The sequence below is a fragment of the Neofelis nebulosa genome, chromosome 14 (genome assembly GCF_028018385.1).
Source record: "Neofelis nebulosa isolate mNeoNeb1 chromosome 14, mNeoNeb1.pri, whole genome shotgun sequence".
Taxonomy (NCBI): domain Eukaryota; kingdom Metazoa; phylum Chordata; class Mammalia; order Carnivora; family Felidae; genus Neofelis; species Neofelis nebulosa.
The window spans coordinates 70403894-70426769 of record NC_080795.1 but is presented as its reverse complement, the minus strand read 5'-3'; the positions used below and the strand labels follow the sequence as shown (position 1 = coordinate 70426769).

Genomic DNA, 22876 nt, shown 5'->3' with positions numbered 1-22876 from the left:
CGCTCAACTGACTGAGCCACCCAGGCACCCCTTCGTATTTTTATTTGTATGAAACTTCTCCTTAATGCATCTCATTTCCCACAGGCTTGAAGCCAGGGTGCCTCAGCTCCGCAACAGCAGAAAAATGGCCATATGAGTCCTTGAGGCTGAACGCTGTCTGAAGCTAGAGCAGATCAATTCTCTACTTTAATAAAGGTTTCATCTTTGCAGGAGGATAAAAGGAACCCCGCAGGCCAGCTTGCATCTATCCCATGGATGGGTGTTTTCTTCCCAAAGGCACCTGCTACAACCGATTCTGCAAGAGTGACACAACTGGAGGAAAAACGGCTGGACCAGAAGAATGAGAATTCCCAGTAGGCTGGTCATTACTCGGTGACAACAGGGACCCAGAATGCAGCAGCACAGGGCTTCTGGAACCACCCGCATCTCAGAGGAGCCAGGCCACAAGACAGCTGTGTGCCATGTGGGGCTCTGTCACTTATTTCATTACAAACCGAGGAGAAAACCCACCGGAGCCAGTCCCCCGGACAAACCCGGATCCCAGAGGAACAGGGCAGGAAGGGTTTCTCACCGGAGAGAATCTGGTGCCCAAGCTGGGAAGCATCCGGGAGGGAACAGGGGCCGTCCGGGGTAAGAGGCACCGAGAGACCCACTGGGATGGACCGACCCAGGATGTGGAGCTCTTACTTCGATTCGGCTAATGGTTCTCTCGTTAGTAAAAGCTCCTGGATATCAGCCTTAAGTTAGAAAATAAAAAGAGCTTGAAATGATGCAAAAGCACATAGTACTATTCTGTGCGTCACACACATTCCATGGGAAGATGCCTTCATTTGCCGTCCAGGGTGTGTTACTGAACCTCCACCCCCTCACACGTTCTGAAAAATGAGATAATACATGGAAAGTGTTGGGAACGCTATGAATAATACATGTGCGTTACTACTGTATTATTGGTGTTCGTGCCCCACCCAACACCACTACTACTCCCCTGAAGGCAGCACCCTGTTAGCGGTGCCTAATCGCAACTAGTAGGACCCCCAGTGCTCAGCCGCGTCGGGAGGAAGCAGACCGGCGGGCTGCGAGAAGGCACACGCGACTGACGTGAGCAGCTCCTGCGACATGGGGAGCGGATCTGAGACGCGAGGCAGCCCCGTGGGTCACAAAGAGCAAGACCGGGACTCCAGGGCTGCCTCGACTCCCAGGCACCTGATGCCATGACCACGGGAGTGTTCGGTAAAGAGCGGATCTTGTGCGAGCAAGAAAGACACAAAGTGAGAACTGTCAGCGGGGCGGGGCTTAGGGAAACCCTGTGCCAGGACAGACAGAACAGAGAATAGCTCTTATGGTCACTCCACTGGGCACCTCATTTAAATATTTTTTTATGTTTACTTATTTTTGAGAGAGAGAGAGAGACAGAGACAGAGACAGAGCATGAGCAGGGGAAGGGCAGAGGGAGAGGGAGATACGGAATCCCAAGCGGGCTCCAGGCTCCAAGATGTCAGCACAGAGCCCGATGCGGGGCTTGAACTCATGAACCATGAGATCATGACCTGAGCCGAAGTCGCACACTTAACGGACTGAGCCACCCAGGCACACCAAGCGGACACCTTAAAGATGGGACTGTGAAGGTTCAAAATTGTCGGCCAGGACCCGACACGTAAAGAGGAGCTTTGGGGCCAAGGCAATCAAACCTCCCTACAGCCTGTGGCCTGTGGCCCAAGACGTGCGTCTGCCATGCATCTTAGACTGCTCGGGCTGCGTAACTAAACTCCAGAGGCCACGTGGCTTGCACAGCAGACATTTATTTTCTCGCAGCTCTGGAGGCAAGAAGTCTGAGGCCAAGGTTCTGGCCCCTTCGGTCTCTGGTGAGAGCTCTCTTCTCCGCGGACAGACAGCCACCTTCTTGCTACGTCCTCACGAGACACGAGGCGCGGCTCTCCCACGAGCTCTGCCACCTCTCTTAGAAAGACACTAAGCCGATCAGACCAGGGCCTCACCCTCGAGTAAGCTTCCGTACTCCCTGTGCTCAAAAACAGCCACACTGGGGGTAGGGTAGAGAGCGTACAGACATTTAGTCCATAACACTACACAAATACAGTTGTTTGAATGCTATCTCCCCCAGTGTGTTTATCCACTGTTGTCTCCGCAGAGCTGGGGCACCACCCGGCTCACGGTGGGGATGCAGACCAGGGTAGGAGGACGGGGAGGAGTGGCTGTATCCTGCCAGGGCCACCACAGCAGGTGCTGGGGAGGGGGACTCGGAGAGGGAGACCTCCACCCGGGCAGCAGTCACAGAGCAGCCCCGTGATCCCCTCATCCCTTTGCCCCAAGAGGCACTGGGGAGAGAAAGACCCTCATCTTCAGAAGAAAAATCTGGGAGACGGGGAAAGGAAGACGGCAGAGAAAAATCACGGGAGAGGGGCACACGGACACACAGATGTGGAGGTGAGGGGCCGCAAAGAGACAGTCCAGACAGGCTGCAGGTCAGATTCGGATTCGGAAGATGCACGTTCGAACTTGAGATGCAGCAGGCAGCAGGGAGGCCTCACCAACACCACCTCTCTGAGTCTGCAGTCCACTCATCTGTGAAATACGGCGTCCCGGTCTGCTCAGCCTGCTCTCACAGGATGCCACTCACAGCAGGTGGCTTAGATGACAGACATTCATCTCTCCCGGTCCTGGCGGCTGGATATCCAAGTCGTGCTGGCAGATTTCAGGTCCTGGTGTGCAAAAGACAGTCTTCCGGTTTGTGGCCTTACACTGCAGAGAGTGGAGAGAAGCTTCTCTCTCTCTCTCTCTCTCTCTCTCTCTCTCTCTCTCTCTCTGGTCCTTTTATAAGAACACTAATCGCATTGTGAGGGCTCCACCCTCATGACCTCATCACCTCTCAGAGGCCCCACCTCCTGAGGCCATTGCATTCGGGATTAGGGTTTCAATGTACGGATTTGGGGTGGCACCGGTAAGCGGTCCATGACCAGGGGATCCAGACGGCCAGTCTCCGTTTCCAGATTTCTTTCAGGGCAAGAAATAAAGGTGGCTCTTCCCTCCTTTACACTTGAGCACCCTGCGCACTGGGATGCTGCAGGTTCTGAGTAAATAGTCGTGGACGAAAAGACAGGAGAAAAGACGAGGGAGAACTTTACAAACTGAAAGTCCGTAAGCGCATGGCAGAATGGCAGAGCTTATCATGTTTCCCAAAGCAGACCGGGGGGCCCTCGAAAGAGGAGTACTTTCCAGCCATCGAAAGAATAAACTCCTGCCATTTGCAACAATGTGGGTGGAACTGGAGGGTATTATGCTAAGTGAAAAAAGTCGGGGAAAGACAAGTATCATATGACTTCACTCGTATGTGGAATTTAAGATACAAGACAGATGAACATAAGGGAAGGGAAGCAAAGATAATATAAAAGCAGGGAGGGGGACAAACCATAAGAGACTCTTAAATACAGAGAACAAACTGAGGGTTGCTGGCAGGGTGTTGGGTGGAGGGAAGGGCTAAATGGGCAAGGGGCCCGAAGGAGGGCACTTGTTGGGATGAGCACTGGGTGTTATACGTAACTGATGAATCACGAAATTCTATTCCTGCAAACATTATTATATTCTATTACATGTTAACTAACTTGGATTTAAATTTTAAAAAATAATTTAAAAAATATTTTTAAAAAGATGGTCAAATCTAAAAAAAAAGCAAAAACAAAAGAAAGAAAGAGGAGTACTTTTTACGTTGTGTCCGACTTTCTGGCCCAAACTCCAAGCACCTCAAATTCAGTCAGCCCGAGAAAACACTGCCCATGCACGTCCTGCACTCCTGTCCCGATGCCAAAAGCTGGGACTAGACCCAGAGGGCAAGACCCGTAGCCTCCTCAGAAAATATTTCCAGTGCAGGGGAAAGAGATGATATTCAAGTAAGTTGTATGCTGCTTCTGGAGACAATGAAGCCCACGGGGGAGATAATAAGAGCCGAAGTTACAAAGCCTGGCCTTTAATAATAATCACAATAATTATCGCACATAACGATAACTGCAGTGGTTGTCTATCTGTGTGGCCAGCTGCTGGACTGGTGGGACCGAGAGAGTCCCAGTAGCACTTTCGTGTTCAGGGGATAGCCCGGACACCCGGCACTGCCTCGGCCTAAGCCCACGGTAGCATCACTGGGGAAGCTCAGCGTCTGCTGGTGTGGCAGATATTATCAGAAAAAAACAAAATTAGGTGCATTTTCCCCTAGACTTACGAATCGCTCTTCTGCATTTGCCCTCACATTTTGACATTAACTGAACTCTGTCTTCACTACTAAAAATAAACTCCAGGTCAAATGCAATGAGCCAAAAACCTCAATATGAAACCACAAGAAACAGAGTAATAGTAAAATGGGCTAATAGCAGAGGTGTTCTGAAAAAACGTTTCTGTTTCAAGCCCAGAGTCCCGAGTGGGCCAAGAGTTCCTGCGGCGCTGCAGGCAGTGAACACAGGAAGCAGCCTGTGGCTAGAGAAGACCAGGGTGGGCTCGTGCCCACGGTCAGGCAGGCAGGAAGGCAGGCACGAGCTCTCAGATGCCCTCTCCCCAAAAGTCAGGGTCAGGGGGCAGCTTGAGAATACCAATCAGGCAGGAGCCGGGAGGTGCTCCCAGGGGGCGCTGGTGCCAGGGGAGGAGTCCAGAAGAGCAAGGTGAGGGTCAGAGGGAAGAAGTCAAGCCTGTGTGCATGTCCAAGGAAGGGCCGGGATGAGAGGATAACCTGTCAGAAGCAGACAGGTGAGGAAGGAAGTGGAGGAGAAGCCAGTAATAAGGGCTCCCTTTTTTGCTGAGCCTTTTCTCAGGCCAGCTTTGGGATCCTCAAGACCAACCCGAGGTGGGGCTGGTCCATTCTGCGGCTGAGAAACGAGAACTTGGAGAACGGGAAAGGACCTGTCCATGGTCACAGGGGGCGTGGCGGGGGGGAGCGGTGAGAATGCAGGTGTACTGTGGGATCTCTGTTCCACGGCAGGCTCACGGAAGGCAGGGGTGCAGGTGGGCGGGCCCCCAGTGGAACAGCAGTGCCTTCAGGATGGGCAGAACCACATGCACAAGCACGGTGCTGACGCCTTTCTCAGAGCCCCTGGCACAGAGCAGCCCTGCCCGGACCCGTTCAGGACGGTGCACCTCCGAGCCCCAGCACGGCCTCCTGCTCCCTCCACGTGCTCCCAACAGCTGAGTTCTGGGGAAATTCCTTTCCCATCATCCCAGACAGATCGGTCCAGCCTCTCCTCTGTCCATAGAATGCAGGCGACGCTGCTCACTTCTGCCGTGGCTACGGCCATAAGAGACGGCTCAGTGCGTCTCCCAGCTCCCCCTACCCAGCGACTGGAGACCCGTCATCCCCCGTCCCTCGAATGGAACAGCTGGAACAGCTGGAACACCAGCCCTAATTCCAGGTGCCACGGGAAAAACAGTGACCACAGAAGAGGCACCTGCACTAGTCCTGCTTCCAAAGTCGGCCGCCCGGATCAGGAGCGGGGGCTCTGGAAGCAAAACGCAAGGACTGGCTGAGTGCACAAGGACCAAGGAGCACACGACAGCTTCCACAGGAGGCCTGTCAGCTGCACTCGGTGCAGACGAGTTCCGTCCCCAAATTGGGAAATGGGATCCTGACGTGGAAATGCGGGATAGGAGGGCACTGGGGTGCTGAGCACAGGATGCGGGGGCTTCCCAACCGCAAAGCAGCTCGGCTCCTACTGACATGTGCCTTCCAAGAGCCTCAGGCTGCAGCACCCTCTCTGCAAAGCCTTCCCGGTGGACAAGAGCCCCTCCGTGCCCTCCATGCCCGTGGGGAGTCTGGAGAACCCAGATGTGTGTCGGTCCCCCCACCCTGGGTGAAGAGCAGGGTCTCCCGCTCACCGTCATGTATGTCATGGGACTGCCGGGGACACGGGAGATCAGAGATACAAAGGCACCCGGGACACAGTTAAGACACAAGAGAAAAGACACCAGGAGCACATGAACACCATCCCCTGCTATCCTGTCAGCCTGACTTCCTACCTGTCTTCTCACAAGCCCCCACTTGGATCAGGTTTCCTTTTTTCTATGTGACTTATTCTTTTCAACATCTTGCGGGGTTTTTTGTTTTGTTTTTATTTCAACTGACCTCTTTCTTTGCTGTCAGTCTTTAGAAACTTTCTTCTTTTGGTTCTCTCTCTCTTTCTCTTACTCTCTGCTTCCTCCTTTTCAATTATTCATTCCTTTTGTCCTTTCAACATTCACAAGAGTGTCTGGGGGGGTGTCGGGATGGGTAAGACGGTCTTTTTCTCTCACCAGTGACTGGGGGCACGGGCTCGGGTGGGGGAGAGAGTGACGTGGTATGAGGGAAGCACGCCCTAGAGCGCCGGCGACAGTCTGGAAGAGGAAGTAATCAACTCTGCGCGGGTAAGGGGTTGTCTGTGTAGCATGCACAAGCCATTGCCCAGACAGACCTGGCAGTAGGTGAAAGGCAGAGACAAGAGCAGACCACGGACTTCAAAATAGCCTGCTGCCTGGAAGGAACTATATGCAGTATAGTTAATGAATTAAAAAAACAAAACCCTAGCGCTCCTGGGGGGCTCAGTCCATTAAGCATGTGACTCTTGGTTTCTGCTCAGTTCATGATCTCACAGTTTGCGAGTTCAAGCCCCACACTGGGCTCTGCGCGGTGTGGAGCCTGCTTGGGATTCTCTCTCTCTGCGCCTCCCCTGCGTATGTGCTTGCTCTCTCTCTCTCTCTCTCTCTCTCTCTCAAAATAAATAAATAAACTTAAAAGAAAAAAAAAAAAAACACCCGCCTGTTTTGGAGCATTTCCTCCTCCATGCCAGGCAGCCGGCTGAACTATCTCCACTATCTCATTCAATACCCACGACATCCTCTTGAGGCAAGAGCTAATACGATCCCTATCTTACAAATGAGGAAACCGAGGCTGGGAGCAGCTGAGAGATTCACCCGAGACGAGGCAAGTGGCAAAACCAGGAAAACTGGGGTCTGCCTGAATCCCAGGCTTGGTGTGACTGAGCATTCAATGTACGGAGGCGAGAAGCAGGCAGCCCCAAAAGGAGCTCTGCTCCCCACGCACTTCCTCACGCTCCTCCGGTGCCGTCCCCGCACGTCTCAGCAGGACAGCCAGAGCACCCGTCACCTTCTGCCAGGAGGAAAGGCTTGGGGTAGCCCCCCTAGGAGGTGGTGGGCTCCGTCCTCGGCCAGGGCCAGAGGGAGAGCTCCGAAAGCACAGCACTGAGGCCCCTGAACACCGAGAACCAGGTCCCGTGTGTCAAGGTGAGATTACGGAAGCCAGCTTCTCAAACCAGCACAGGAAGCGAGGCCAAGAAGTCAAGAACCACACCCCAACTTGTGTTGCAGGAGATCGCCGATTCCCGAGGCCTTTTTTTTTTTTTTTTTTTTTTTGCTCCATAAAGGTCAAGAGAAGAAATCTCTTACCTTTAGTCTCCAAATCCCACAATGGTCTGGCTTTAGTTCAGGGAAGAACTGTTCTCAAGTTCCTCTAGAGTACCAGAGGGATGCGTATTTTTTTCATATTGAAGGCACCAAAATCTCAGGTAGGACAGGATTCTGTAAACATGCAAGAAAAGGACCGAGAATTATTAGTATTAATGCTTATACAAAATAGATGAGATGTTTCAATCCTGTGAAAAACTACCAAGTACATATTAATACATGCTAAATGAGAAACTTCAGAAGAGCAGACATTTACTGAGCAACCACTATGTGCCAAGCGCCCTGTTAGACATTCCACTGCATTAAGCCATTTAATCCTATAAGACCAGTTTCGATGGCTCCATATTTCAGAAGTCACCTAAGAGGCCAGGCCAGAACTGAAAGTCAGGTCTTCCTGACTCCAAAGCCCTGGCTGATCGATCACGTTTTCCTCCCCTGCTAAAGCTTTTCCATCCACCTGAGTCCAGGAAGTCTGGGTAGAGGAAAATGAGAAACACACCCAGTAACTCCATTCTGAGAATGTCCTGTCCCCGGATGCCCAGCCCATTGCACAGATGATGGGGGTAATATGAACCCTGGAAGCTGTGTCAGATTAACTTCGATGTAAGCTTTATCTGAGCTCAACACTGTCATCTGGTAACATGTGATCGGAAGACATCATGCATTACTCAGGGAACAAAAAATGTAGCTTCACCAGGGATTCTTATCCTAACTGATAATCGGCCCAAAGGGCTGGGGGGAAAGGGGCGAGGGGGCCGCTGCTGGTCTTACCAGCTCTGGAGGGGCCTCCTAAGGCACCTGAAGCAGAGCCAAATCACATTTACAACGGGGTGATTCTCCCCCGTTCCAGACCTCCCTCCTGTACCCCAAAGACCCCCGGCACCCTGGCCGCCAAATCACCAAGAAGATGGAGCTAGTGAACACAGGCTCAGAATAAGACTGACAAATTGTGCATTTACCCTCAAGTGGGGGAACAGCTGGAGAAACACGCTCACCCCACAGCCACAGCAGAGGCCAGGTGGCTTGGATTCCCCACTGTCCACTCCTTCTCTCTCCTCCAGGAAAAATCTGGTCACAGGTTGCTTCTCTGAGGCCCCCTCGTTGTCACACTCCTCCCCTGGACGTGTTAGTATCGCAGACGGACCCACAGCAGTTCTGCAAGCCCAGGAGTGCCCGTCTCCTCCCACCAGGTGCTGGGCTCGCCCGTCCGTCCAGCCCCAGCACCCAGCACCCACCAAAAGGGGCTCAACCCCCAGCACTCAGGGAAGTCCCTTGACTGGCAACCCGCTCATAAGGAAGCCCTCCTGGGCACATCTACGCTCCAGCTACTGGCGCCTCCCTATTTTTAAGGCACTTTTGTGCCTTACTGTCAAAATGCATTCACCTTATTCCCTGGAGAGGGCAAGAGCCCAGCTCCCTGGTTGTTAGACCACCTGGATTGGCATCCCAGGTCTACCAGAGCCTTCTTAGGGGCTGGAGCAAGTTACCCTCTGAGCCTCAGTTTCTCATCTTAACGTTTATTCATTTTTGAGAGACAGAGAGACACCGAATGCAAGCAGGGGAGGAACAGAGAGGGAGAGGAAGCAGGCTACAGGCTCTGAGCTGTCAGCACAGAGCCCGACGCGGGGCTCGAACTCATGGAGTGTGAGATCACGACCCGAGCTGAAGTTGGACGCTTCACCGACTGGGCCACCCAGGCGCCCCTTAAAGGTTTGTTAGTATCAAGTGAGAGCCTCTGCAGAGCTTAGCATGGGGCCGGACCTGTTGTGAATACTCAGAAATGCCCACTATTATGAACGCCATTTAAGCAAATGCTCCGGTCTTAACTTCGTAGTCTCCTCCCAGTAAAGAGGAAAAGGCCTCCCCTCCTCCTGTCTCAGCACGATGACTTGGTGTAAGGGCTCGGTCCTTGGGGCCAAGGGAACAAGCGAAGCCCTGGGAATCCGTGCAGTGGGTTAACACTCAGCCATCCTCCGGCTGTGCCTCCAGCAGTAAACGGCGGTACGCACGAGAGGTGCTCTACGGACAGGAAGGCAGGAGAGAACCGTACCGGATCAAGCTAACGGCGTCATTTACAAGCACCGTCGGTACAGGGCACCTTGCCGAGGCATATCCCCACAGGACCACCCCGAGCACTCACCATGACCCCAGGACGGCAGGGCACAGCATGAGCCCCATCTCCATCTTACAGACCTGGAAACTAACGGTCGGAGGGGCTACGGAGGCTGCCCGACACCCAGTCGTGACGCCGCAGCCGAATCACCGCTTTGCAAGCTCACTGCTTCCTCCTGGAGAGAACAGCGGCGGTAATACGCATCAGCTCCTGCGGAACAAGAACCTCTTTCCAAGGCAACCAAATTGATGAATGTTTTTAATTACCGTTTTAAACCACAAGCACAGAGCAATGTTCCGTGGAAAATGAGGAACCAGAACTTCCAAGTTTCTCCCAAGGGCCAGTCCAGCCAGGTGCTGGCTGCCAGAGCCGGGGGTGGGGAGTCGTGCGCCCGCCAGGGCGGTCAAGGTGGGGACGGTCACAGCCCTGCCTCAAGGCACTGAGCCTGACGGCCGGTGTGGTCACTTCCCACCCACAGACACAAGCCAGGGATAAAGGGGACCGGTCCAGCACAGGGTGACAGGAGTCTCTTGGCTACTCCTCAGGAATCCATCAATGGCAGCAGAGGAGAGAGCTGGGTGCTTAGGGAAGTCTGACACGTCGCTTGTGCTGGGGCCTGGGTGAGGCGGCTGCTACTCCCAAAACGAACGTCCTGCCTGACACTCTGTCTCAAGGATGGGACACTCACCTGCTCTGCAGGTGACAGAGATACCCTGCATCTGAACCAGGGGGCCTTGGGCTTTCTCAGGATGCTGATAACGCTTCCCTGATGTGGCCTGGGATCACTGCTGGGGCCCAATGCTGTGTCCAAATGAATAAGGAATCAGAGTGCCCACGACCCCAAGGTCCCGAGGAAGTGAGAGGCAGACTGGGGCACAGAGACGGGCCCTCTCCTATTGTGCTCAGGGCCCTCCCTGGCTCTGCCAGTGGAATTGCAAGTGTGTCCTGTGCCCAGGGGTCCTCTGCTCTACAACCCAGAGGCAGGGCCATATCATCTTCCTGTCTCCGACAGGAAGGTGAGGGCACAGAGTATGACCTACAGCACTGAATAACTAACGATCGGGAGCATATCATCAGGTCATTTGGCCTCGAATGCCACTTATATGCTGCCTGGGCAATGGAGCCAACTGGGTACGCTGACGGCAGCCAGGACCAGCCACTTGGAGGTGGGGGCCCTGGGCTGCTTGGCAGGAGAGAGAGCTGGCCGTGAAATGAAAGACTACACAGGGATCCCTGACTTGGAAATCATCAAAATGCCACTGAGGTGGACTACGGCACCTGCAGAAGTAGAGGACGGGACAGCTGTCCCCAAGAAGCCCCTGAGAGCAGGCGCCAGCCTTGGGATGTGTTTATTCCCTCTGGAAAAGGCCTGGGGAAAGGACTCTCCTGGAAAGTCAGCAAAGCCAGACAAGCCGGTGAAAGCCTCCAGCCTGGCTCCGCACGGGGCCCCAGCAGTGATCCAAAGGACATCAGAGGTATTATCAGTGTTGCCCCCAATTCTATGAGGTCCAGCAGGGCTGAACGCAGAGGTGACATGTGCACTCAGGACACAGGCTGCTGGGGTCCGAGCTAGTCCTACCAGCTAATAGCTGTGCACCCTGGGCAGTTTACTTGACTCCTCTGATCACCACGTGTTAATCAGGACTCATAAGAGCAGTTACCTTTGCGAGCTGGGGCAAGGATGCATTCAGGAGACGAGCTAAGTAAGGCGCCTGGTTCAGAGCAAGTGCTTGACTAACACCTGGTTATTCTCAGGGTCTATGTGCCGTCATTATCCGTGTTGCTGGGCACACAGACCAGACAGTCTTGGATTTGAATCCCAGCTCTGCCACTTCCCAGGAAGGTGTCCATGGACCATTCACTTGACCTTCCTACGCCGTAGTTTGCTTATTATAAACCAGCCCTGCAGGACCGCCAAGGATTACAGAGCATGGAGAAAAGCAAGCGGTACAGTATGGACTTTCAGGAATGAAGGCCCCAACCCACACCGAAGGACGTTCTACAGAGCGACTGGCCTGGACTCGTCCAAAACATCAAGGTCAAGAACAGCCAGGGGACTGTTCCAAGATAAAGGGAGGCTGAGGAGACATGGCCACTGAGAGAGCAGTGGTGATCCGCAATCAGGAAAGCGTGGTCCCAAAGCCCATTACCGGGACAGGTGATGAAACTGTGTGTGGCCTGTGGATTGAATGATACAAGTGTAGCCCCGCTCAATGTCCTGCATTCGATTGTTTGATTGTCACCTGGTGGTTCGTGAGAGGATGTCCTGGATCTTAGGAAATACACACTGAATATTTAGGGATAAAAGGCATGTCTACAACTTACTCTCGGGTGGTTGAGACAAAAACTGTGTGTGTGTACGTGTGTGTGTGTGTATGTGAGAGAGAGAGAGAGAGAGAGAGAGAGAGAGAGAGAGAGAAGGGGTCCCGGTGGAGTGTGAATTAACAATTGCTGAATCGGACTGTATGGTAGGTTCTCTGTATCATCCCTGCAATTCTTTCCGCCTGTTTAAAGCCACATTAGGATGAAAAGCGACAGACAGCCCAGGAGCAGGACAGGAGACACGGGCCTGCTGGGCTGGCCTCAACCATGCACGCATGGCCAAACACAAGCCTTTCCCACAAAAACCATGGCACCTCAGGTACAAATGTTACAACGGATTGTGCAGAAAACTACAAAGGCTGAAGCTGGAATTCAATTTGCACCTCCACCCCCTCCTGCCAAGGAAAAGAAAGACAAATGGATGCCTCCTCTGTTACTATGCCCCAGGGCCTGGCTTGGCGGCCTGCATGGGAGGCATCAGGCACTGAGCCGGTGGCAGGGGAGGGTGGGGGAGGAGACAAGAGCAGCAGTGCCCTTGGAGGGGGCAGGGCAGCCAAGGCTGGTGTTCACTATGTGCCAGGTGGTGTTAAAAGAACTTTCTGCACCTGATCCTCCCAAGACACCTTGTGGCAAATGCTATCATTATTCTCAGCTCATGCTGTAGGAAACCAAGGCTGGAGGGAAGCTCCCTTGGGGTTTCATCTGCAGCGGCGGGGGGGCGGCTGGGATTGGAGCCCAGACCGCCTCCACCGGATTTCCACAGGCAAAAGGGAGGTGGGCCCCATGGGAAATAGAGCAGCCAGCACTAAGTCCAGCCCCTCCCCTGCAGCCGAGGCCACCTGCCTGGCCATGCAGAGGTCTCAATGCAGCAGGGAGCTACAGGGAGCCGAGACCCCAGGCTCCCCTCAGCGCTGGCCCAGCACTGCACACAGTAGGTGCTCAGCACTTGTTTGTAGAGGCACGCACATTCGTCTTCTTTTGCAAGGAGTCCAGCAATGCACGGACAAGAAGACCCAACAACCCAGGACATGGGTGCCATCAGGGAAGAGAAACAGTTTCGGGGACATGGACGGGTAGGGGTCTTCGTGAGGAACCTTTTTATCCCTTCTGAGTTTCACCTTGTGAATAACTTGTGTAATCAAGAAGGTTTTGTTGTTGTTGTTTTTTTTAATGTTTATTTATTTTTGAGAGAGAGGGAGAAAGCAGGGGAGGGGCGGAGAGAGAGGGAGACACAGAATTTGAAGCAGGGTCAAGGCTCTGAACTGACAGCACAGAGCCCGATGCGGGGCTTGAACTCATGAACCACGAGATCACCACCTGAGCTAAATTCGGACGCTTAACCGACGGAGCTACCCAGGAGGCCCTCCGTGTTTTGTGTTTTTAATACAAAGGAGGCAAAAGAAATCGACCGGGATGCTGTGTAAGCAGGGAGCCATGGCGTGCGGCACGACAAGCTGGGGCACAGCTGTCACTCCCCGCACACCCTCCGGCTTTCAGAGGCTGAGGCACGGCAATGGCAATGACTGAAAGCCCGGGAGAAGCAGCACCACCCCTTGCACTAGGCAGGGGTAGATTCGCTCGCCAAAGAGGCTGGCCCAGGGGTCCTGAATCCCCAGAGCTGCTGTTTACGGCAACACGGGAAAGCCACCCAACATAACCCTATCACGCTTGTCCAACTGTCACACGCGCCGGGAACCGCGAGCAGTGCCGCCGTCCCTACGGTGACCCGGGAGGTGGGCGGGACTCACACCGTCTCTCAAAAGACAGAGGCACGGAATGATGAGGAAAGGTGCTCCCCACCAAGGACACAGAAGTCTAGCTCCAGAAACTGGGCTCTGAGACCCTACGTGTCCGCCCCTGGAGGATGAGTGAGGACCCACCACTGTCCCGCGGAGAAAGCATTTGGGGTCAGAGATGGCCAGCTTCCAGACCGGCTATCCAAGGCGGCCCCACACCATTCGGCTGATAAGCGACACAGAAACTGTGTGCAAATCCTCCCATGGAAACCAAGGGTGCGGTGGCGGAGGACGGTGTGGAGGAGGGAGGTTTCTGCAGGGTCAGCCTTCCCAGGCGCTTTCCCCTGAAACCTGGAAGCATCTTACCTCCTGGCCTTCCACCTCAGACTCTCCTGTGTGTACCCACAGTTATATTCAACTTTCCCTTACAAACACCCTCCCACCTCCCCCCGACCCCAGAGGTGTTATTAAATCAACCCCAAAGGTAAATAGTTTTCATTTCTCCAACCCCAAAAACCTCCCTTCCTGCCAGCACACTCGGGTCTCGTCACCCAGAACATCAAAGCCATTGCTTTCGGTAAAAGCCTCTCAGATCATCAGGTGATGTGTGCAGATAAAAACAACCTGCCACATGCCAGGCTGTGCCCCCTGTGGGGTGGCGAGCGGGCTGGGGAAAAAACAGTGAACTACGGGCAGCCAACAGCTGGCCCCTTTGTCCAGGTCCAAATCTGCCCGGTGACCGTAAGGGTCCCTTCCCTCCCACTCCAGGCCTCTCACAGAGGAAGGGGGTTGGGCCGAGCAACCTTAGGGTCTCTTTCAGATCTAACATTCACTGATTCCGTCGCCTCCTCCCTGCTCAGAGTCTGTACTTCCTGAACTGTGATGACAGCTCATTTACATACAGGAAAAAAAAAAGACTACGTGGTCGCTTACACCCTGGGCTGTAGTTTTTGGTGACTCAGAGGAGAAATACATATTTCCATTCAGCTCAAAAAAGGCATCCCTCCATTCTCCAACTGCCCAAATGATGCAAGTCGTTGGGCCAATGGGACCCCTGGGGAAGTTCCAGGCTACTGGGAGCCCAAACGTCAGTGAATGTAAGTTAAACGAGGGAATTTCCCAGGGCGGACAGGTGCGCTGACAGGTGGGCTGGGTGGAGATTCCCCTCCCTGAGTAAAACACCCCTTACCCATTCATTCTCCATCGTAATATGTCTACATTCCTTAGGGGGGCCCAGAAAACACTGGGCTTAACCCTGGCCCAGGGCCCACCATCCGGGAAGTCACACCCCCAGCATGAAGATTACCTCTTCCAGGAAGGCAGTGTTGAACCACCAATGTTGAAAGTGCCTTAAACCCCCTGACTATAAGCTGCATAAGAGCAGCAATGGTGCCTGATGCGCAATAGCTCCAAACACCTTTGCCAACAAGGTAAATACTCGCTGAATGAATTAATCCCACGGCTTCCATAAAGCTGAGGCAATTCTATCCCCCAAAAGAGTGGGTGCCTGTTGTGTGCTAGGTACTGGGGAAGAAACGGTGAACGCAGCAGACAATTATGCTCACAGCCATCAACCAAAGCAGCTGCTGACAGTGCTGGCAGAAGATTACCTCCAGCTGTCAGCCCTCTTTGGAGACTGCCCTGGCTGAGGACAATGACCTCGCTCAAGGTTGTGCATCCTTCCAACCGAACACATGTGCAATGACTGGTCAACCCGTTATCTCAATTCTGGCCCATTCCAAAGGGCCATTCCAGCTCTAGAGCGCCCATGGGTTGGCTGAGGCCTCTGCTGGGAGACTGGTACAGGCTGACCTCGTCCTCGGCCCACTCTTGAATTCTTCCCCCTCGGCTGCGCAGCTGTGGATGCCAAAAGCATGCCGTAATAAACATCTGGCTGACTGATCTACAGCTCAGCATCTGCTTTCCAGGGAACCCAACCTGCATCAAGAAGATTCTTCGGATGGATGCTCAGGCCCGGCGACACCAGGATGAAGCCTCCGGGAGCAGGACAAGCAAAGAGTTCATTCCTAGATGGCAGCTGCTTCCTTGGAGCGCCCCATTGGCCAGGATGCTAGAGGCTGGGCTCGTGGCTATAAGCAATGAGTGAGAGCTCTAAGGCAGCAAACACCTGTTCGTAATGGTGGCTGGAATGTGTGGATGAATCCCAGATCCTTCACGTAGAGACTCGTTTTCTTGCTCCTTTTCCCCCCGGGCACCCAGTGCAGGAAAGGAGCTTGGTGAAATGTCTGATGAACGGTTAGATGATGACCAGATGGATAAACGGATGGATGGACAGACTTGCCTTACTGAACAAGGAAGTCACACCCAGGGAAGCTACACAACAAATGGAAGGTAACAACGATTTGGGGTCAGTTAAAGTAGGTAATTAGCGTAAAGCGTTTGTCACGGTTCTCAAGAAGCATTAATGATGAAGATGCTGAGGAAGCCACCCATGGGGACCTTCCTGGAGAAGGTGAGCAGCTTGGAAGTGACAGAATGGAGGACGGCACATGAAATAAGAGAAATGAGACATCAGCATTAGCAAACTGAGTCCTGACTCTGCTCATCAGACATGGAGTAAAATAAACACCCTCTTCACGGGGCCTCCGTGACAGCCCAGAGACGGAAAGTAGAGACAGCGTCTCCAGCCATAACATCCGTCACTATGAAAGCGGGCCAGGACGTTCCCATCACTAGCGGAGGCAGCAGCCAATGGAGGGTCCTGAAAATAGTACTGTGGTTTGGAGACTTAATCCTATAGAGACAGGAAGCCATTGAGGTTGAGGAACAGAGGCACTACGTGACAGAACGGATGCGAGATTTCTTAAATAATCCATCCCTTAGGTTGTTGGCAGTTGATTCGAACCCCTAGTCTGCTCTGCTCCTCAGGCAGATGGGCACCTGGGGGGTGCCCAGAATCAACACCGGAGAACCCCAGACCCCGGCCTCAGTCCCCCTAAGAAATGTACGGGCCCTGGGACCATCCTCGTTCAGACACCCACCCCACCCACTGAGAGTGTCCTCATTTCTGAAGATGAAGCCAGGGAAACAGACAGGAGTGCTGAGGGAAAGGGGGGTTAGCAGGAGCCTCACGTTTGTGCGAGCAAAAGTACGCAGGCGACGAGGACAATGGGAAGAGAGAACACTTATTTGGGAAAATTATGAAACAAGCGATGTAACAGACGGTTTGTTAAGCAGCACAGTGTATTCCAGAAAGCGCAGGTGCTTTTGGCCCATTGCTACTCGTCCCTGAGCTGGGAACATCTAAGAGGTCAAATGCTGAGGCCATCCGAGGGGGCGGGCAGGGGTGACAACCCAGAGCACCAGCCAGGTGTCAGGTGAAGGGGAAAGTCACGGGGAGGCAGTAAAGCTCACAGCTGAAGCACACGGGCTTTTGCCGCCCAGCGACCTGGGCTGGAGGTGAGGCCCCGCCACTTCCTTCCTGCTCAACCTGGCCTCGGCAGAACCCACCTTCCTGAGCCTCAGGCCTTATCTGTGATCAAAAGAGCAAGGTGCCTGCAGACAGGAACCAAGCCTATGCAAAGCACTGACACACAGGGTGCTCGAAAGTGGACAGGGGATGCAGCGTTAACAGATCGCGGGTCACGGGCCTACTGAGGAGCCGTCCAGAGCTACCCCCCACACACACACACACACGGCTCGCCACCCATCCTGAGGGCTTCAAGAATCTCGTGTGAGTCCCCTCCAGGGGGCTTGATGGAGCTGGGGTGAGGACACCAGGGGGACCATACCCCGATTTAACCCAAGCACCTAGATGTCAGTTGCCAAACGAGTTTGAGAGCTTTGAGAAAGCATCCTCTTGCTTTCCTATGGAAAGAAATGAAGCTTCGGGAAACCCAGGGGCTCGTCTAAACTCACACAGCAAGTCAGTGGCCGGGAAAGAAACAGTGCAGCTGGAGACCCTGAATCTCAAGCAGTTGGTTCAAAGACTGGAGTTGCTGCAATGTGGACTCCAAGGTCAACCGCTCAAGGGGCTCCAACGTCTTGGCACCAAAAGGTCCACAGCCCCCACTCTCAAAGCCGAGTAAAAAGAGCAAAAGGAAAAACAAGTGGAGAATGGAATTCTAGGCAGACAGAGGTGCCCCTCCACTTCCCATAACAGGGACAGCCTCCCCCAGATCCCTCCCCTGGAGCTGGCCCAGCACGGGCTGAGGAACATAGGCCCTCAAGGCTGTCAAGGGGACCCAATCCATGTACATTAGGAATGACAGAGGGAAGGGGCTACGGAAGAGAAACCAGTTACTTCCATGTCGAGAAATCACAGGCTCTCTTGACACGTCCTCTCCAGACTCTGGCACGGTCTCCGTGTGCCCACAACTCAGGCCCGTCCAAGTTGTTATGTAACTTCTCCCCAGGCAGGGAGGACCCAAGAACAAGACTTCTCATAAGTGACAACGATTTCAAGTGACTACAGGTAAAAGTCTCAACCCAAGCATCAGCCCAGACAGAAGAGAACCCTGGCTTCGAAGTACGGACCCATCCTACAGAAATCGTGCACAACGGCCATTCAACTCCAGCCTCCTCAGTGCCCGGCCCTGCTGGGCTTTCCATGCGTGATCACTAATTCTGAAGGCCAGCCACACTGTCCCCAAGTCACAGACGGGTAAAATGAGGCCCAGAGAGCTTCCCCAAGACACCGTCAGATTGGAATGCGCAGTGTGTGGAGCGTCCTGTGCTAGTAGCAAAACCTATGTAGTAAAGCCCTTCCTCAAGTCCTGCTGCTTTTCCCCACACCCTTCCCCATTGGACGTCCTCGTTTTAAGGGCATTAAGTCTACACAAGATGGCTTTTATTCAACAAGAAAGATGCGGATTGCCCAGCACAGGAGGGGTGCCAGCAACGGGGAGGCTGACTTCATTCATGCCATAGAGGGGAGGCCTGCTCCAGATAGGGGGTGGAAGAGGTGACCTCTGAGGTTGCTTTCACCCTACGATTCTGCGAGGTGAAACTGAAATTTCCCTTCCCGTGCAAGTATTCCCCGTCGGCTGAGCGGAAGTTTTACTCTTGCGGGGGCAGCCAGCCTCCTCAAAACCCATCCGGCTTCTCCCAACTAGCCCCGGCCTTCGTGGGGGGGGAGGGGGAAGGGTCCAGCTGGAGAGCGAAGGGATATAGCAGGGTCAGAGATAAACAGGACCGGAGGAGCCTCCTGACCTCACAGGATGTGGGGAGGTGAAGCAGTGAGAGAAAATGAGAGAAAGCTATCCAGAAACACAGAAGGCACCACAAACAGAGATTCAACAGGCACACACGGGAACTTTTCTTCTTCTTTTTCTTCTTCTTCTTTTTTTTTTTTTTGTTTTGTTTTAGCTAGGAAGCCCAAAAATAGTTGAAAGAGTTGTATCTCAAAGCTTTCTGAAGAAAAACCACGCCTTGTCCACGACACAAATCTAGGGGGAAAGAGTGTGAAGTGTGAAGTCATGGGGACCACAGGGCCCAGTTCAGATCTCACACAGAAGAGCTTCAACCCCAGCCGCCGTTCCACGCGGGAGCCAGGGTGCTAATCAGCATTTCACACAAAGGCTCAGCTCCGAAGCTCACTCGTTTTAAGTAAAGGCTGCCTCACCACCGGCTCGGCTTGAAGGCTTCCGCGTGGAGGGTAACGCAATTGGCAGGAACAACAGCCAAAAGCAGCACTTCCAAAGAGAGTGGGTAAACAAGCAGACGAAAAAAATTTGGCCTCGTTAAGGATTAAAAAAAAAAAAAAAAAGCATAAAAAAAAAAAGCATCTCTTGTCTATTTAACAAGAGACCGTTTTGCGTCTACTGGGTTATAATTCTTTAAGCTAATAACAGCCGGTGTTGACGAGGTTGTGGGGCGACTGGCACACCCACCTGTTGATGGTGGCAACATGGACAACCTTATTTGAAGGTAATTTGGCAATACGGGTGGAGAGCCAGAAAACTGCGCCTTTTGACTCATTCATCCTTCTGCGGAGAGTGTGTCCAAAGGATTTTCCGAGAAGGGAAGAGAGATACGCAGAGATGTTCAAAGCACTCATAAGTTCTACAGCAAACCACTAGGAACCTTAATTTGTCAACAACAGAGAACTGGCGAAGAATATAATTTATCGACTTGATGAGTGCTTTCAAAAGGATCGTTCAAGGGGTGCCTAGGTGGCTCAGTCAGTGGAGTGCATGACTTTGGCTCAGGTCACGATCTCACACTTCACGAGTTCGAGCCCTACATCGGGCTCTGTGCTGACAGCTCGGAGCCAGGAGCCTGCTTTGGATTCTGTGTCTCCCTCCCTCTCTCTGCACTGCCAACCACCCCCACCCCACCACCACCACACCTGCCTCACTTGTGCCCCCTCTCTCTCTCTCAAAAATAAACATTAAAAAAAAAATTTTTTTAACGATGTGTAAGGCACTTCAAAAAAATGGAAAAATGCCTATGATACAACATCAGGTAAAAAACAGACTACGAAATATTTCCCAGACCTATGCCTACGTGAAATTGTAAGTTAATGTATGGACAGACATATCACACATCTGAAAGCAATCTGATTGGGGGGGGAGGGGGGGCAGGTTACTGATTTTGTCTTCTTGTCCATTTCCATTCTTCATGCAATAAATGACAGCAGTATTGATGCTGAGGACTATTTCGTATTGGCCAAACTTCAATAATATATAGGAAAGAAATGGGTGGAACTCTGGCGCACTAGAAACAGAATTCAGGAGGTGAGAAACGATCAAACCCCAGAGGCATCTGAGGAGCAAGTGAAAGAACCATGACCTCTAATCAGAGAACGGAAAATGCAGGCGCCCATGGGGTCACATATTAGTGATGTCAGTCTCGCAGGCCCCGTGGTGCTTCTGGCAGTATCTGGTCATCTCAGCTTTATGAGATCAGTTTTCCTCCTCTCTGCCACGCCCACGGTGCTCAAACAGGAATAGAAAAGCCCGGATCTGCATATATTTAAATGCTCATCCTCCTAAAACAAAATTCTGCTGAGAGGCCTAAAAATAATTTAAATACACCGAATTTCCCAAACCAAGTCTTTTTCAGAAAGGCAACTCAGACCAGTTTCTACACATGGAGCCCAATCAAGGTCGTACGGGACTTTCAGTTTCTATAGGGGAGGACCCAGGTGGGAATTCCGGTGTGAACAGCAATCTCAACAGACAGCTGTCCCCTTGGCCTGGACAGGGGCGCTCAACATGGGGGTCAGCACTTGGGAATCACAGGTGACCTGAGTCCAGTCCCGACACCAGCCTTACTAGCCCTGTACGGCCGCACCTGTCCTTGCACCCTGCGACCTCAGATCTGCCTCCATCCAGTGGGGATACTGCAGAACCTTCTTCATAGGGGCTCGGGGTGGGGGGAGTAGGGAGGCCCCAAGCACTCCATACAGAGCCAGGCAACACTGGGCGCTAAGTGCGGGCTCGTTCTGTCACTCTCCTTCCCTTGTCTGATCTGTCTCCGAGGACTTCATGTGCCACCTGTGGGGAGGGACGGCACACAGGCAAATGACCAAGAGCTGCTCAAGCCTGGCTGCCAGGAGGATCCCCTGGTGGGTCCCTCCCAGCACAATTACATCAGATTCTCTGGCGGGGAGGGGCCCAGGCACAGCAGTTTCATAAAGCTGACCCTGTGGTGCCACAGGGCTGTGGCACATCTAGCTCGGGTAAGAGAAGCCAGTAATTTCTCCTCCAAAGCCCCAAGCCCACGACTGCAAGAGGAGGGAATCTTTCTCAATGTATTTAGGCCACAGTTCAACAGCTCCTCTTGGAACAGGCGCTCTCTGAGTGACTGGCAAATGGCAAGGGCTTCCCCCACTCCCTGCCTCCTGCTCAGCCCAGGATCTCCTGCAAAGCAGAAGAGCAGGCCAGCTGGAGCCATCTGGCTCACGGAGGCCACTGGAAAGCACCTGACCAACAATGGAAGCGACACTGATGAGCCCGGGGCCATCCCTGCCCGACCCTGGTCTTCCGCCCGTCCTGTGCGGACTCGTGTGTCCCTGGCACAGAGGCAGCAGATGGCAGGGGCCGGGCCTCCGCCTGGGGTGCACGGTTTCCAGAGGCTGGCAGCCCCGCACTTCTGGAGGGAACAGGTGGAGAGTGCAGGACGACCCCTCCTCTGCAGAGTGGGAAAACCTTCTCCGCGCTGCTGGGGGAGAGGCCGTGCGCCCCGCGCCAGGCCCAGAAGAGGCTCTCAACCGCTGTGGCCGGAGCTGTGGTTGGTGTCGCCACTGCACCAAGACACAGGGGCAGCCGTTCTGGGGGAACGTTAACCCTCAACCCCGGGGTGCAGCAAGAGCGGCTGAGAACCTGCGGGCTCCGGGGGGGCAGGCTGCCCGGCATCTCCCCAGTGAAGGGACGGCCCGGCTGCTCTTGGCCTGGGTAGAAGATGCTTATGGGGCCCTCTTCCACACTCTGCCTGGAAGACTCATTCCGCAAGACTGTTCAAAGGCCAGGCCTCTGCTCTTCCCTTCCCCATTCCCAAATGACCTGCAATAAATGCTCCCTGGACCTCAATTACCAGAGGCCACGTTTCCGGCACACTGGCTAGCGGCCAAGAACCTCCATGCACAATCACCCACGGGAACTCCGGAAACCCTCACAGTAAGCTTTTGGAGTCTCTGCTGTCCTTATCCCCATTTTACAGATGAGGAAAGTGGGGGCACAGATGTTGCATGGCAGAGTTTGGTCTTAAGAGCCTGGCAGGTTCCGGAGGCCGGGCTCTCCCATTCTGCCCTGGCTCAAGGGCTGCTGCTTCTCTGATTCCTCCCTTTGGTCAAAACACATTATTGGGCTCCTGCTGTATGCCAGCCCAGGGCGAGGGGCTGGAGACACAGCTGGCCCTCTCAAGAACTCCCTTAACGCTAGTATTCCTGAGGCCCTCACAAGCAATTCTGAACAGATCAAGTACTTGTGAAAATCTCTCTAAGCAGTTGGACCTCGGCCACCTCCTGCAGAGGCTGGGCACGGAGTGGGAGCAGTGGAGCACCAGTCTATGGGGTTGGGCAGACCTAGGTGTGAAGGCCAGCTGCCCACGCACAAGCTTTGTGACGCAGGGATGCCCCTTTCTGACGCTTCTCTGTAGAGCGGGGGTAATGGGAGCCCTCCCGGAGCTTCTCTGTGGGGCAAATAAGAAACTGTCTGCAGAGCGCTCATAGTAAGCAACAGGGAACTTCTGTGGGACCAAATGCCAGTCTGAGGACAACATGAGCCACGGGGTGGTCAGTGACCGATTCAAGAGACTGATGGAATTTGGGGCAGGGGTGAGGAGCCCAGGA

General features: G+C 53.6%; 1 long non-coding RNA gene across 1 annotated transcript in view; it reads right to left on the bottom strand.

Annotated features, from left to right (window-relative positions):
* LOC131494627 (uncharacterized) overlaps positions 1-22876 on the bottom strand; it is a 371492-nt gene that overhangs the window by 213245 nt on the left and 135371 nt on the right. Inside the window, exon 3 of the long non-coding RNA XR_009253501.1 lies at positions 7432-7563. This is a non-coding gene — a long non-coding RNA (uncharacterized LOC131494627). The remainder of the gene's footprint in view (positions 1-7431; positions 7564-22876) is intronic.